General features: G+C 40.3%; 1 long non-coding RNA gene across 12 annotated transcripts in view; it reads left to right on the top strand.

The window, feature by feature from the left end:
* The window catches only part of LOC138850057 (uncharacterized), a 1,261,171-nt gene that overhangs the window by 130,562 nt on the left and 1,116,378 nt on the right, over positions 1-14,231 (top strand). For all 12 annotated transcript variants that reach the window (XR_016235507.1, XR_016235499.1, XR_016235497.1 and 9 more), the window contains one exon: positions 1,790-1,882. This is a non-coding gene — a long non-coding RNA (uncharacterized LOC138850057). The remainder of the gene's footprint in view (positions 1-1,789; positions 1,883-14,231) is intronic.

The raw sequence follows: 14,231 nt of genomic DNA on the forward strand, positions 1-14,231 counted from the left end.
GCAGTAGTTTATTTCTTTTCAGTCTCTTTTTCCCCCCCAAACAAGAACTGCTAAAAGTATTATCCCTGGTAACCAATGAGTAATGTTGTTGTAGGCCATATGTATACATGAAAAATAACTTGTTGAAACTGAAAACTCTTCTCCAGGAAATCTTAATTCTCTTGCTATACCTGTAACAACTTTGCACTTGGTTTTGTGATCATTTAGAGCTTTTTTGTAGACTAGTATATGATGGGGGAGGTAAGGTAAAGGTTTCATTTGCTTGGAGAAACACTGTGTACCTTTACAGAGTCGTAACACTGGAGCCTCATCAACCAACTTTTGCGCCACACTTGGATTTAAATTCCAACAGTCTGTAATCTTTGGGGATGTCCATTATTGTCTAGAGATTTTTATATTCAGTAGTACATACTGACATTGTACACTCAATACAGTAATGCATTTCCTTTAGAGATAAGATCCTAGGCACCTAAAAACTGAGGATGAATGATACAAGACTCGGACCACAGGGTTCTCATTAACGTAGGGATAAGAGACAAATTCATCAAGTAGAAGCAGAAATGGAAGCATACAGTCAGATGAGAGGCTGGGTATTTCTCAGGAGGTAAAACAAAAAGGCCTGTGAAAACGGAACATCTTAGAGAAGGGCTTAGAAGAGAAATTTGAACGTTTCTAGGTGCATTAACAGGCAACCTGAATAATACATGCAAAATATGGTTGTGCACCATATGAAGCTTGCTATTGTTGGAGCCAAATAAATAGAGCATAGAATCAGTCAGAAAATGAGTCTGCAAAAGAGATGAAAGTCATATCACAGGGATATTTCATTTTTCCTTAAAGTTCTCAGAATGAAGAATATACCGATATGAAACAAGGCAAAGGTCAGCACGCTTATATTTGTGTTTTTGGAAGAATCTTCTAGCAGAGGGTAGTGTAGACTCTAGAGAGCCATGGGGAAAGGTGACAAGCTATGAGGGTGTTGCTAGTTCACAGTCACATAATGAGAGAAATGGCAGGAAACTTGTAATAGGTGAGACATTTAGTAGGTAGATTTGTCATGGCTTATTGAAATGATGAAGTGAGTGTGTTAGGTCTCTGAATCGGTAAATCTGATTTCGGTCATTTTTCATAAGGTTTGAAGAACATCAGCCCTGTTAAGTTATAACAGACAATGGTGGTTTTCATCTCCACTGCTCTGAATACTTGTAAGCTCTGAACATTGCCGTGGTTTTACACAATACCATATATGCAATTCACAGCCTGGTAGGTCAGAGCAACCAATGGCTGGTTGCAATAGAGCTTGACAGATATTTTGTGCCTGTCACTGTCTTACACAGTCTTAAGCCGCAGACTAAAGATGAGTGTAGCTGCCCTCCTTTAAGTTAAAACAGCTCACACAGTACTTTGCCCTAATATTGTCAAGAAGCACAATTCCTTTCCCAGAAAACTGCTCTAATTGGATTCAGTGGACCTTAACTGACTTGTCACAGCTACGCTCAGGGTGAAGGTGAAATCTTTGAGGAGTTTGTTCCAGAAAATAAGAGCTGAGTCTCTCTGATGAAGGCATTTTAAAAGTACATATATTTATGCCATTCTTTTCCTGCTACCTTCCCATGATCTTTATTATATGTGACAAATGACCAGAAAAAAGAAAAACAGCCTGTAGGGTGTGATTTACATGTAGAATCTTGTATGATGGGTTTATGCTTTTAAATATATGTTGATATATGAACATAAACTTTGGAACTTAAATTGGAATTTTAAAACTGGAATTTTAATTTTCTAACAGGTGGGATATTGCTGTAAAAGGAACACTACTTATGAGGACTCTGGCAGGTGTCCTGGATAATCACTTGATCAAGAAAAGGATTGTAACACCTTGGTAAGTAGTTTTGTTAAGCTTCTAAAATCTGAGCGGTGTAAAAATCATCCTTTAAAATAATTGTCTTTTTTTCTTGCTAAACAGAAATAAGTTTGGGTTACATTTCTCATCCCAATTTTCTTAGTTAAAATGAAGTACCAGGATTATTAACCTTTTGATATTTTATATAATACAAACGTGCATATACCACATACATATGAGTGCACCCATGTAGTTATTACTTAACATTGAAACATTCTAGTCAAAGGCTTGATGTGCCTAGGTTAAGAAGTGGAATGTATGACCACTTTTTGAAAAATATGCATCTGCTCTTTCACACAAATATTATTTTGTCCCAGATAGTACAAACATGATATTCTAAATTGTATAAATGATAAATTATTTAAAGCATTTTGGTTCTTCTTGCTGTTAAGGGAGAGGCTATTGTGTACTTGGCCTACTTCCTAGGGAGTCACAATGATGTTTTAATAAGTAATGCAATGCACTTTATCTCTTAATTTACATGTTAGAAGAAGTATGGCAGGTAGAAAATTGGAGATCAGACTTACAGAGTGCCAGGTACCTAGTGTATGCGTGTGTGTGTGTTTGTGTGTGTGTGCATGTGCGTGTGAAGAATAGCTCATTGAAAGAGAAAATAAACATTCCGGGAGGAAACCCCACGGATGGCAAGCCAGTGAGAGTGAGTTAGCTCTGCTAAATGATTAAGAGGCTGAAAAAACTTCAAATTTCAAAATTCTGCTCTTCTTCACTTTTCTTGAACCTGATTTACTAACAAGCAAGTTGACATTAAATCCTCATTTCTTAGAAATTTTAGTATTAACAAAGTGTATGAAGCTTGTCGCTTGGAAATAGAAAAGACACTTCTCAAGATACACCACTTGGGTTACCTTTTGATGTGAATATAACTAATGCTTTTAATGAGTTTGATTATATATCTGGATTTGAGGGTACTTGAATTGTGAGGAGCTACACATAGGAATGAGAAAAAACTGGTGAAGATCTTCAGGTCAATCAACTTCTGAAAGTGTCAAACATGGCTATTAAATTGTCTGTTTGTCCCTTTATAGACACCCAATAAGAGAAAGGACTGAATTGTTTTAAGATTCATAGTTAGCTCCTAAATGATTCTACTTATCCCATACCTAAAAGTAAAGGCATGTTTATGAAACTTTGCAACCTTTTGTCTGAAAAGCTCTCAGTAATGAATTATGATACTAACGGGCTCTGTGAGCTCAGTGTGTGGTTTGAATAAGTGCTGCTAGACCTTCTGAGATGGCCTGAACATTTTGCACCGAGAAGCAAACGTTCAAAGCTTTCTGCTGTATCCCCTATAGTATTCACTTTAGCCGAATTTCATTCTGATTCAGTAATGGGTGAGTACAGGTATTGGAAGAAGAACTTCATTCTTTGCCTTAAACTCTAAATTTTTTAAAAATTTTTCCTCTAATTTCTGATTAATGGCACCCTTGATTTTGATTTATATTACCCTATTATTCATTACATGGAAGAAAAAGAAGTCACTTTTTTCCATTTAATTTTAAAAATTAGGGCTAGCACTGATGGAATTTAAAATCAAATTATCCTGTCAGACTGACAGATAAATCTCAGGAGTTTCTAATGAGATTCTCCCCTGGCAGGATACCACACCTCTCCCTTGCCCAGACTCCTTTTCTTGGCGTTGACAGTGAGTGACAGTGAGCATCTGTGTTTTGAAATATGGTGCTATTCATGGCATTTTGGTTTGTATTGAGAAATTTGGGGGTGGCTTGCTTCCTTGTTTGTTCTAGGTTAAGTGGGGAACAGTGTATACACCAATGTCACATGAACAGGTCTATTGCTGTGGAAAGCTATAGATAATTACCATACACCTGCAGTGGGTAATACAGAGTACGTTCACCACATTTTGCCTTTGCCTTTACACATTAGTGTTCTTCAAGGACTTTTTGTGCTATAGAACGGGTGTAAATAGGATAAATTCTTATTTTGCTGCTTGTTCTTTTTTTTTTTCCTCATTAACTTAAATTTTAGAATCTTAACTCCTTTCATGGTGTTGAAGACTACTCTCTAGTTATGTATTGGGTTAACATTTTTGTTTCATGTCATAAAAGAAACTGCTTGCTGGTCTTTAAAATGTGTAACAATTATTAACCAGAATAGTGTACCTGTGCTTCATTCCTTTACTAAAGAATATATCTAAGAAAAAGGAGCATTGTGTTTCTTTGAACTTCCTAAGTAACTGAATTGCTGATTGGTAATTGGAAATGCTGGTAACTGAAAATGTCTTGCAGAAACACAGGGAATACAGCAAAGGGGATGAGTTGTAATGGAGCTCTGCCTGTGAGCAGTGTCCTGGAGTTGAATTCATTGCAGGGTGCAGTTGGTGATAGACTGAGCCTGTTGCCTGACTGTAACTGAAGAACTGATGAAACATCTCCAAAGCTTGTTTGCTAACATGCGCAGGAAGGAATTTTACTTTTACTTCTTAGGTTTTTTTGGTCGTCAGTCAGAAGCTGCAGCTGTAATACAGAACCTGGCTTCTTCATTATAGTTATATTTTTGCATGTTGTTGCAGTCTCTAAACACAGGCTATTAAGCAATAGGTACCCCCTGAGAAGTCTGCCTTGGTTACTCAATTACTATTCCAAAATGAGAAATGGCGAAGATATTATGTAATAACTCAAGGAACAGATGATACTCAGAAGAAAATGTGGCAAGGCACCTATGTGTAGGCCCTGAAGAGCTGTACATAGTGTACATTAGCTAAGAGTCTTAATAAAAGAACAGAAGGAAGGAAAAATAACACAGAATGAAGAATGAATTACTTAAGATTAAATAGTTTCTATTACAGAAATAGGCTACATGGAGAGCTAATGGCAAGCATTTTCTACAGACAGATGGAATGCTCTCATCTCCCAATAGTATTGATATGAAGTCTCTGTTAAGATTCGTTTTTCCTGAAACATTTGCATATAAATATAAACATCATTACTAGGGGCTAATTGCCCTGTAGGAACTGAAATGTGGGAATGAGCATCTTTAGTCGTTTTTATTATTATTTTTTAAAGTATCTCTAACACGCATCATATTTGGTACTGCATGGCTGCAACAGATAATTACCACCATTAAGAATCTCAAACGCAAAATCAAAACCATTTGGAATGGCTTCCAGGGCAACCCAGCACAGTGAGTAGCCACCAAAATGAGTATATGAGGTTTAGGTTCATGCATATTCATAAGGATACTTAATTTGACATTCATAGTAGGGGGCTTTTGAAAGCTTATCAAAAGAGCAGCCCCCAAACAAGACCAAACATCAAAGGTAAGAAGATGCAGTACATCTCGTTCCCACACACATACAAATAGTGCTTACAGGAGGCAATGAATAACACTAAAGGAATTATTTATTTTAACTACTCAGAGGAGATGGCAATTTGTACGAAGATGTAAACCACAAGCCTTCACTTTTATCATTCATCATATTGATCAGAAAGGTCGGGAGTAAGTTATTCAATCCATGGATTGCACACCACAGTTTTGAACACATGGGCATGTAGATTTGTAGGATTAACTCCCCTTGCCTTTGCAGAACATGAGGAAGAATGTGAAGGCATGTCCTGAGGACAGAAAAAAACACCAAGGGAGAAAATCCAGCCATGTTTGAGATGCTGCCTGTGACAGAAACATGGTCTGTTTGGTGGGTGGGTCTGTATATTCAGCCTACAGGTGCTGCCTTGTTCAAGTGTGGTGTTGGAGGGATCTTGCTGACACTTACACTTTTCAAAACCATTTCCATGGCATTCAGCAAATGTTTGTTCTGGTGGAACAAATCTGTTAAATTATAGATTAGAAACAGTACAAAGAAACCTTTACAAATGTTTCAGTTTCACTTTTGCACAAAGCAAACGGCATTATAGTTGACTGCAGCACTCATTGATAGAATAAAACATCTACCTAACAAGCTGGTGTGCTCGATGTGCTAATTCTATCCCTCCACCTCCCCACGTAAGCTCAATGTTGAGGGTTGTGGGTGCGTGAAGGTCTGAAAGTCACAGGTGGTTGGCTCTCATCCCCTCCTTTCAAAGTCTACTTCTGCAGATCCCTTTCACTTCCCTGATCTATTCCTCTCCTTACTCCTCCTCCTCCTCAGATACCTTCCCCAGCCGCTTGACTGCCCATTCTTGCTAGGAACCGTCAAAATATGGAAAAAAATGGACTCTTTTGCCTTAAGAGTGGCCCCTTATTATTTAATAGATCTTAACTTTTGTTCAGTCTCAGCCTAATTCCTTCGCATAATCATTACATTGGAGAAATGTGGAGAATGATGTATTAGCAGTTGTAAAACCACTTGGAGGGTGGATGTCTGCAGTACTGGAATTAACATAGGTTTCATATGACCTGCTGATGAACATAAGTAGAGGTGTAAGTCAATGATTAAGTCATTTTAGCACCTAGAGAACAATATTGTTTAATTTAGTGACTTTTTACTTCATAAGGAAGTTTGATACTTAGATTTCTATGCTATATTTTGATGACTAAATAAAATTGTCTTAATGACAATTTTAAAATGTTTTCTTACAGTTCTTTGTATTAAAATTTAACAAGATGGATAAGTTGAGGAGAGGATTCCTAAAAAGGCCAAATTATGTAAATTGCAACTTTATTCAAACCACCCTTTGGTAATATACCCCAACATGTTATTAAAAAAGGCATGTAAGTAGTCAGAAAAAGTATGGAAAATGTGTACTATGAAAGGATATACATGGATTTCGAAGTACTTTGAATGAAAATATTCACATTTAAATTGCGTTTTCCATGAACTGTAACTTAATCCTCCTATAATTATGTTTTAAAATGTTTGAAAGTGCATCTTAAACGTATCAAAATTAATTATAAGTATATAATACTTACATTAAAGAACAGTATATTCAGAGAAATAGAATGAGTAAAAAACCACAGGAACAATTTCATGTGTGTATTTATGTGTCTAAGATTAAGAAAATACCCCCAACTATTTGCAAAAGAAGAATTACTCAGGAAACTGGGCTGGGAAAGTGGCTGTGTTTAGGAGGGAATGATTTAGACTTTTATTCACATAATATAGCAAAAATAAAATCAAGAAGGAAATGAGCTAAAATTGTAGATGAATGAAAAGTCAATTTAGAGTAAATGTAAAGCTAAAATCTTTTTAACAATGAAATGACAATTTAGATAATTACTTTTTGTGATCTCTGGACTTCTAAGCATAAACAAACTTTAAGCATGAAAGCAATGCAAACAATCACCAGGGAAAGATCAATATATTTGAATTAAAATTTACAGACATTTATACATCAAAAACTTATTAGCGAAATTAAATGATAAATAAAAAATGCAGGAAGTACTTTTCCAAAAGTCATAAGTAAAAGATAAAGGATTTTGAAGCTCTAAGGTCTTTATTTTAATGGTCAACAGTGGTAAACAGACTTCAAAATATAACAACTACAAAAGAATAATAAACAAATTAAAATAGTTCAGCTTCAGTTGTAATGGAAAAAAAGATTTAAAAACAAACAGGAGACCTTCTTTTTTCTTTGTGTTTCTTTTGCTTTTGTTTTCCTTTCCAACACAGCAAATACTTGAAAAGATGAAAATTCTCGCTGTATGTGGGAGAAACATAGGCAGTCTTACAGACAACTGGTGAGCTCACAAATGAGTATTGGCATTCTGAGAAGCAGATTTACTGCTGTAGAACAAGAGCTGGACATTCTTATTGAAAATATACTACTTGTTCAGAACTATAAGAATACTACCTGTATAAATGATAAAAAAACCTGATTACTAAAAAGCAGAATATCAATTTGATTCTGGCATTCTAAAAATGTCCCTGTTAATAGGTAATACTTTATATCATTTATGCTATGGTATCTCCAGCTATTTATACTGATTAGAATTCAGTGGTCCTCACATTTGACTGGTGATCTGCTTTCTAGTTCTCATGGTCTGTACAAGTGTCAGAGAAATTCCTAGAAGTCCACATTCTGCAAATAAGTCATTAGTGGGAATACAGAGGGGCAATCACATATTGGAACTCAGTATGTCCTAGCAGTATTAGCAGTAGTGCCAGTCATTTTCTATTAAAGTTTTATAAAGTACCCCCACGTTTTTGTTATGTTTAACTTTTGTGGATCTTTTGAGAGTCAAAGGATTTTTTTTTTTTTTTTTTTTTTTTGCTGTAGTGAGTTTTGTTGTGTTGCTGTTATGCCATAGTGGTTATGTATTCATCTTGCAGGATATTTTATGGATTTTGTTTGAGAACTTGTTTACTGAGATCATAGAGATACTTTACTAATTTCTAGTAAAATTTTTATAGCTTGATTTTGTATCATTTTAGAGTTTTGATTTATCTGAAGTTGATTTTTCTGTATACAAAGCACTTTGAATCTACCTTCATGCTTTCTAGTATGGGTGAGATAATTCTCTGTGTGATATTTATTGAGTAGCTCCTCAATTCTCAGCAGTGTATGATACTACCTGATATAAAAAGGAAATTCAAATAATAAGGGCTCACTTTCAGGGATTCTGTTTAGGTCTATTACCAATTATATTAGTGATCAGATTCTCTTTTTTTAATTTTAATTTTTTATTTATTTTTTTATTTTTTGACAGGCAGAGTGGACAGTGAGAGAGAGAGAGAGACAGAGAGAAAGGTCTTCCTTTTGCCGTTGGTTCACCCTCCAATGGCCGCCGCGGCCAGCGCGCTGCGGCCAGCGTACCGCACTGATCCGATGGCAGGAGCCAGGCACTTATCCTGGTCTCTCATGGGGTGCAGGGCCCAAGGACTTGGGCCATCCTCCACTGCACTCCCTGGCCACGGCAGAGAGCTGGCCTGGAAGAGGGGCAACCGGGACAGAATCTGGCGCTCCGACCGGGACTAGAACCCCGTGTGCCGGTGCCGCAAGGCGGAGGATTAGCCTAGTGAGCCATGGCGCCGGCCCCAGATTCTCTTAATAGTTATTACTTTTAAAGTCTGATAAAGCTAACCAGTCCCATTAGAATGCTTTATTTTTAAAAGAATGTTTTATATGGTTGTGGACTTGTGTGTTACATTTTCATTGCTCTATCCAAAATAATTGACTTAAAAAACACCTGTTTATTTGTTGAGAATTCAATAGGTCAGAATTCCAGTAAGGAGTATCTCTGTTCTGATCAAACAGGCAGACTGAGTTCTTCTTTATCATGTTTGGTTCTAAGCTTATACTTGTTGGTGCTGTAATTCCTTATGGTTGTGTAACTGATATTAGAACTTTTTACTTATACTCTGGTGGATGCCTTTAGCTCTTAATGACTGTTCCCAATCCTTACCATGTGAAGCTGTCCAGGTTTTGTTTAGCAACAGCAGGTTAGGTCCACTCTTGATTCAAATCTCTGACTGCCTCTTTTGTTAACCAGGAGAACAGCTTTGTTCTTTTAGGAGCATTCTTGCGATTAAAGTATCCATTTTGTGATTGACTTTAAGTCAATCTTGATTACATCTTCGAGATCCTATTTGTCATAAAACATAAACAGAGGCATTCACATTCTAGTCTCAAGAACTAGAACAGGAAAACTTGGGTGACATCTTTGTTAAGACAAATGTTCATAAAATATTTTTTTGGGAAATAAGTATATATGCTGTAGATAACATATGGATAATACACATATTAGACAGGTATTATGAAGGTGATGAAACACACTGGGTTGATCCTCTGCCTGCGGCGCCTGCATCCCATATGGGCACTGGTTCTAGTCCTGGTTGCTCCTCTTCTGGTCGAGCTCTCTGCTGTGGCCCGGGAGGGCAGTGGAGGATGGCCCAAGTGCTTGGGCCCTGCACCCGCATGAGAGACCAGGAAGAAGCACCTGGCTCCTGGCTTCAGATCAGCCCAGCTCGGACTGTTGCAGCCATTTGGGGAGTGAAAAGGAAGACCTTTCTCTCTGTCTTTCTCTCTCACTGTCTGAATTCTACCTGTCAAATACATAAATAGAACCTTAAAAAGAAAATAAAAAAGAAATGACTACAACTTTGTAGTCAATAATCCATAAAATTATTTATCAAATTGTGGTTCTCATATCATTTGTACTCATAAAATTTTGTTTTTCCATAAAAAGTGTGTCATGTACAGATAAAATGAATTTGGGAAATTTTCAGAGAGGATTTTTTTTTCTGGTTGCTTTTGCTTTTTAAATTTTTATTTCTGAGTAGTTTTAAATTCATGAAACACAACGTTTGAGGCAGAAATATAGAGTTCTCAGATACATTGCTCCATGTCTTCTGTTATTGAACATCTCAGATTAGTTTAAATTTTTTTTTAATGATTTATTTATTTATTTGAAAGGCAAAGTTACAGAGAGGCAGAGGCAGGGAGTAATAGAGAGGTCGTCCATCCACTGGTTCACTCCCCAAATGACCACAGTGGCCAGAGCTTCGCTGATCTGAAGCCAGGAGCCTGGAGCTTCTTCTGGGTCTCATACATGGGTGCTGGAGCCCAAGGACTTTGGCCATCTTCCACTGCTTTCCCAGGTCATAGCAGAGAGCTGGATTAGAAGTGGAGCAGCCAGGACTTGAACCAGTGCCTGTATGGGATGGCAGCACTGCAGGCGGTGGCTTTACCTGCTACACCACAGCACCGGCCCCAAAGATCAGTATTTTTCTAATCATCTAGTGCCCACATCTAGGGACCACCTCTAGCGTCCCATATTTTTTTTTAATCCTATTCCTTTTGTCTCTCTCAGCCTCTTGTAATCAATATTCTATGTCCAAATTGAGGTGTTTTTTTTGTTTTGTTTTGCTTTGTTTTAATTTTAGCCCCTTCATTGGAGGGAAAATATGCAGTATGTGGCTTTCTATGTCCAGCTCATTTCACTCAATGTGATGTCATATAGTGTGGGGAGCAATCCGGACTAGACTAAGTTACTCGAATTAGGACTTATTCTATGCATCTGCTCTCCCACAATATGGCGCTGGGAGAGAAGTAAACAGCTTCCGCACAGCTGCCTCCAGTTCAACCAATTAACTGTAGGACTTGCTCCTGATTGGAGAGCAGCGTACTCAGCCGAGTTGGGATTGGCGGAGGAGGACTATAAAGGAGGAGAGAGACGGCATGCACCGGGAACATCTATGGGGAACATCTAAGGGAACCCGTGCAGCCCCCGAAAGAGCCGGCCGGCGGTGTGCCGCTCCCCTGCGGAAGTGGGGAATGTGGCCAGGGGGAACTGCCCTTCCACGGAGGTGGAAGGGATAGTAGCCAACCCGGGAAGAACCAGCAGCAAACCCGGGGAGGGCCGAGCAGACAGAAAGAACAGCGCAGGGTCCTGTGTTGCTCCTCCACGAAGAGGGGGAGCGACATAATGGTGCCGTGACTCGGATATGAAGCCTAGGCAGGGTTTAGTGTCGTTCCCCCATGAAGACGGGGAGCGACATAATGGTGCCGTGACTCGGATAGGAAACCTAGCTCGGGATAGGAAACCTAGGACGGATAGAAAACTTAGGAGGGAAGAAACGTGACTCGGATAGGAAACCTAGTTCGATGGGAAACCTGACTCGGATAGCAAACTTAGGAGGGAAGAAACGGGAAGAATTGGGAAAATATCGGAGAGAGAGACTAGCAAACAGCCTAGGGAAAATACCGGAGAGAGAGACTAGCAAACAGCCTAGGGAAAAGCCGGACGAAAAGGGTGCCGGAAGAAGCTATTGAAAGCCTAGGCATAGACTCGGATACGGACTACGGGGGGAAGCTGGGAGAAATCTCTAAGGTCGAAAGCGAAAGTGAAAGCTAGAACAAACAGACTCGGACGTGGACTGTGGGGAGAGGCCAGGAGAAATGAGGGAGGAATGTCGTTGGAGGAGAGCTTGGGGAAACATACCGGGTAGAGAAAAATGTTAGGGAAATTGAAGCCGCGGGGGGCAGGCCGAGGCGGATACGAAAGCCACTTTGGGATTCTCAAGTTAGCCCGGGAATAGGGGGCGAAAAGTTGAAACTAGAAGCTGAGACGCAAGCCAGGTTGGGATCCGTCTGATTAGCCCGGGGAGCAAAGGACGGGAAGCCAAACCGTGGGGCGGAGACGTACGCTGGGTTGAATTCGCCAGGCTAGCCCGGGGAACTTAGATTGAATCCTAGTGGCGGAGACGCAAGCTACGCTGTGTTACTCGCGGAAGCCGCCGCGTGCAGAGAGAGCACGGGGCGTGAATAGATAGGGAACGGGGCTGGCGTAGGCCGTGGTTCAGACGCGAAAGGGTTAAGCGTGGAGACCGCGGAGCGCGCGAAGCCAGAGCCGCGCAAAGCCGGGAAGCTGCGCAGATGAGAGAGGCGCGCGGGCTGAAGCGGCGAGGTGCCGGGAAGCTGCGGGGATAAGAGAAACAGAAGTTTGGAAGTGAAGTAAAAGAGAAATGGGAATGCTGGAAGATAGAAGTGAAATGGGAGAGGTAGGAATGCCCGGAGATAGAGAAATAGAGAAAAATAAGGCCTCCCCTCAACATGCCAATTAGAAGGCTTGGATTCGGTCTGCCCGATTAGTGAGGCGATGAGCACCTGGGCGGCTAGCCGCAGGTCACCGAAGACAGGCACGAATTAACATCAGTAAAGCTTCCCCACAATGCAACAATTAGGAGGCTTGGATTCGGTCTGCCTGATTTAAGGCGGTAAGCGCCAGCAAAGCTCGACCAGAGTATGAGCTGCAGGTCACCGAAGATAGGCACGAACCAACACTAATAAGTCTCCCCCACAATAAGGCAATGAGAAGGCTTGGATTCGGTTTGCCTGATAGGTCTTGTAAGTCCCCTGCAGGCAGAGCAGAGCATGCGCTGCAGGGCACCGAACACAGGCATGCATCAGCGCCTAAAAACCTCCTCACAATGGCGAAGAGAGGACCCGGATTCAGTTTTCCTGATTGATAGGACTTGTAAGAGCCTGTGGCAACTCTAGCAAGTAGAGCAGAGTGTGTGCCGCGGGACACCGAAGACAGGCGCGTATCAACGCTAAAAAATAAAAAGAAAGGGGGATCTGTGGGGAGCAATCCGGACTAGACTAAGTTACTCGAATTAGGACTTATTCTATGCATCTGCTCTCCCACAATATGGCGCTGGGAGAGAAGTAAACAGCTTCCGCACAGCTGCCTCCAGTTCAACCAATTAACTGTAGGACTTGCTCCTGATTGGAGAGCAGCGTACTCAGCCGAGTTGGGATTGGCGGAGGAGGACTATAAAGGAGGAGAGAGACGGCATGCACCGGGAACATCTATGGGGAACATCTAAGGGAACCCGTGCAGCCCCCGAAAGAGCCGGCCGGCGGTGTGCCGCTCCCCTGCGGAAGTGGGGAATGTGGCCAGGGGGAACTGCCCTTCCACGGAGGTGGAAGGGATAGTAGCCAACCCGGGAAGAACCAGCAGCAAACCCGGGGAGGGCCGAGCAGACAGAAAGAACAGCGCAGGGTCCTGTGTTGCTCCTCCACGAAGAGGGGGAGCGACAATATAGTTCTATCCATTTTGGTGCAGGTGATGAGAGTTCGGTCTGTTTTATGGCTGAATGGTATTTCATTACGTATAAAAGCCACATGTTCTACATCGGTTCATCCTATGATGAACATATTAGTTGATTCCCTGTTTTGGCTATCATGAACAATGCTGCTATAAATGTGGTGAAACTGTAGCTTATATAATGTGCTCATGTCTTTTGATAATATACACGATGGTGAGATTGCTGAATCTTGTGGCAAGTCTATCTCTAGTTTTTAAAGAAATCTCCATACTCTTTTCCATAGCGGTTACACTAATTTACATTCCCCCAGCAGGGTATTAGAATCCACTTTTGTGCAGATCTTCACCAACATTTGTTACTTCCTGTCTTTTTGATGATAGCCATTCTTACAGGGGTGAGGTAATACCTCATTGTGCTTTTGATTTGCATTTCCCTGATGGCTGGTGATATTGAACATGTTTTCATGTATTTGTTGGCCATTTGTATTTTTTATTATTAGTACAGTCTGTCCAGGTCCTTTGCCCATTTCTTAACTGAGTTGTGTTTTGTTGTTGAGTTTTTTAATTGCTTATATACTCTGGATATTAATCCTTTGTCCCGTAAGTGGCTTGCAAGTATTCCCTCCCACTCTGTCTCTCCACTCTGTTGATTATTTCCTTTGTTGTGCAGAAGCTTCTGAATTTGATATAGTCCTGTTTGTCTGACTTTGTTTTGTAGTGTGTGCTTTGGAGATTTTAACCAGGAAATTATCCACTATACTAAGGTCTTGAGGTATTTCCCCTTGTTTTCTTCCAGTGATTTCTCAGTTTCAGTTCTTACCTTTAGGTCTTTGATCCCTTTTGATTTGATGGCTATATATGG

The sequence above is a fragment of the Oryctolagus cuniculus genome, chromosome 6 (assembly GCF_051225735.1).
Source record: "Oryctolagus cuniculus isolate XC-2025 breed Fujian yellow rabbit chromosome 6, ASM5122573v1, whole genome shotgun sequence".
Classification (NCBI taxonomy): domain Eukaryota; kingdom Metazoa; phylum Chordata; class Mammalia; order Lagomorpha; family Leporidae; genus Oryctolagus; species Oryctolagus cuniculus.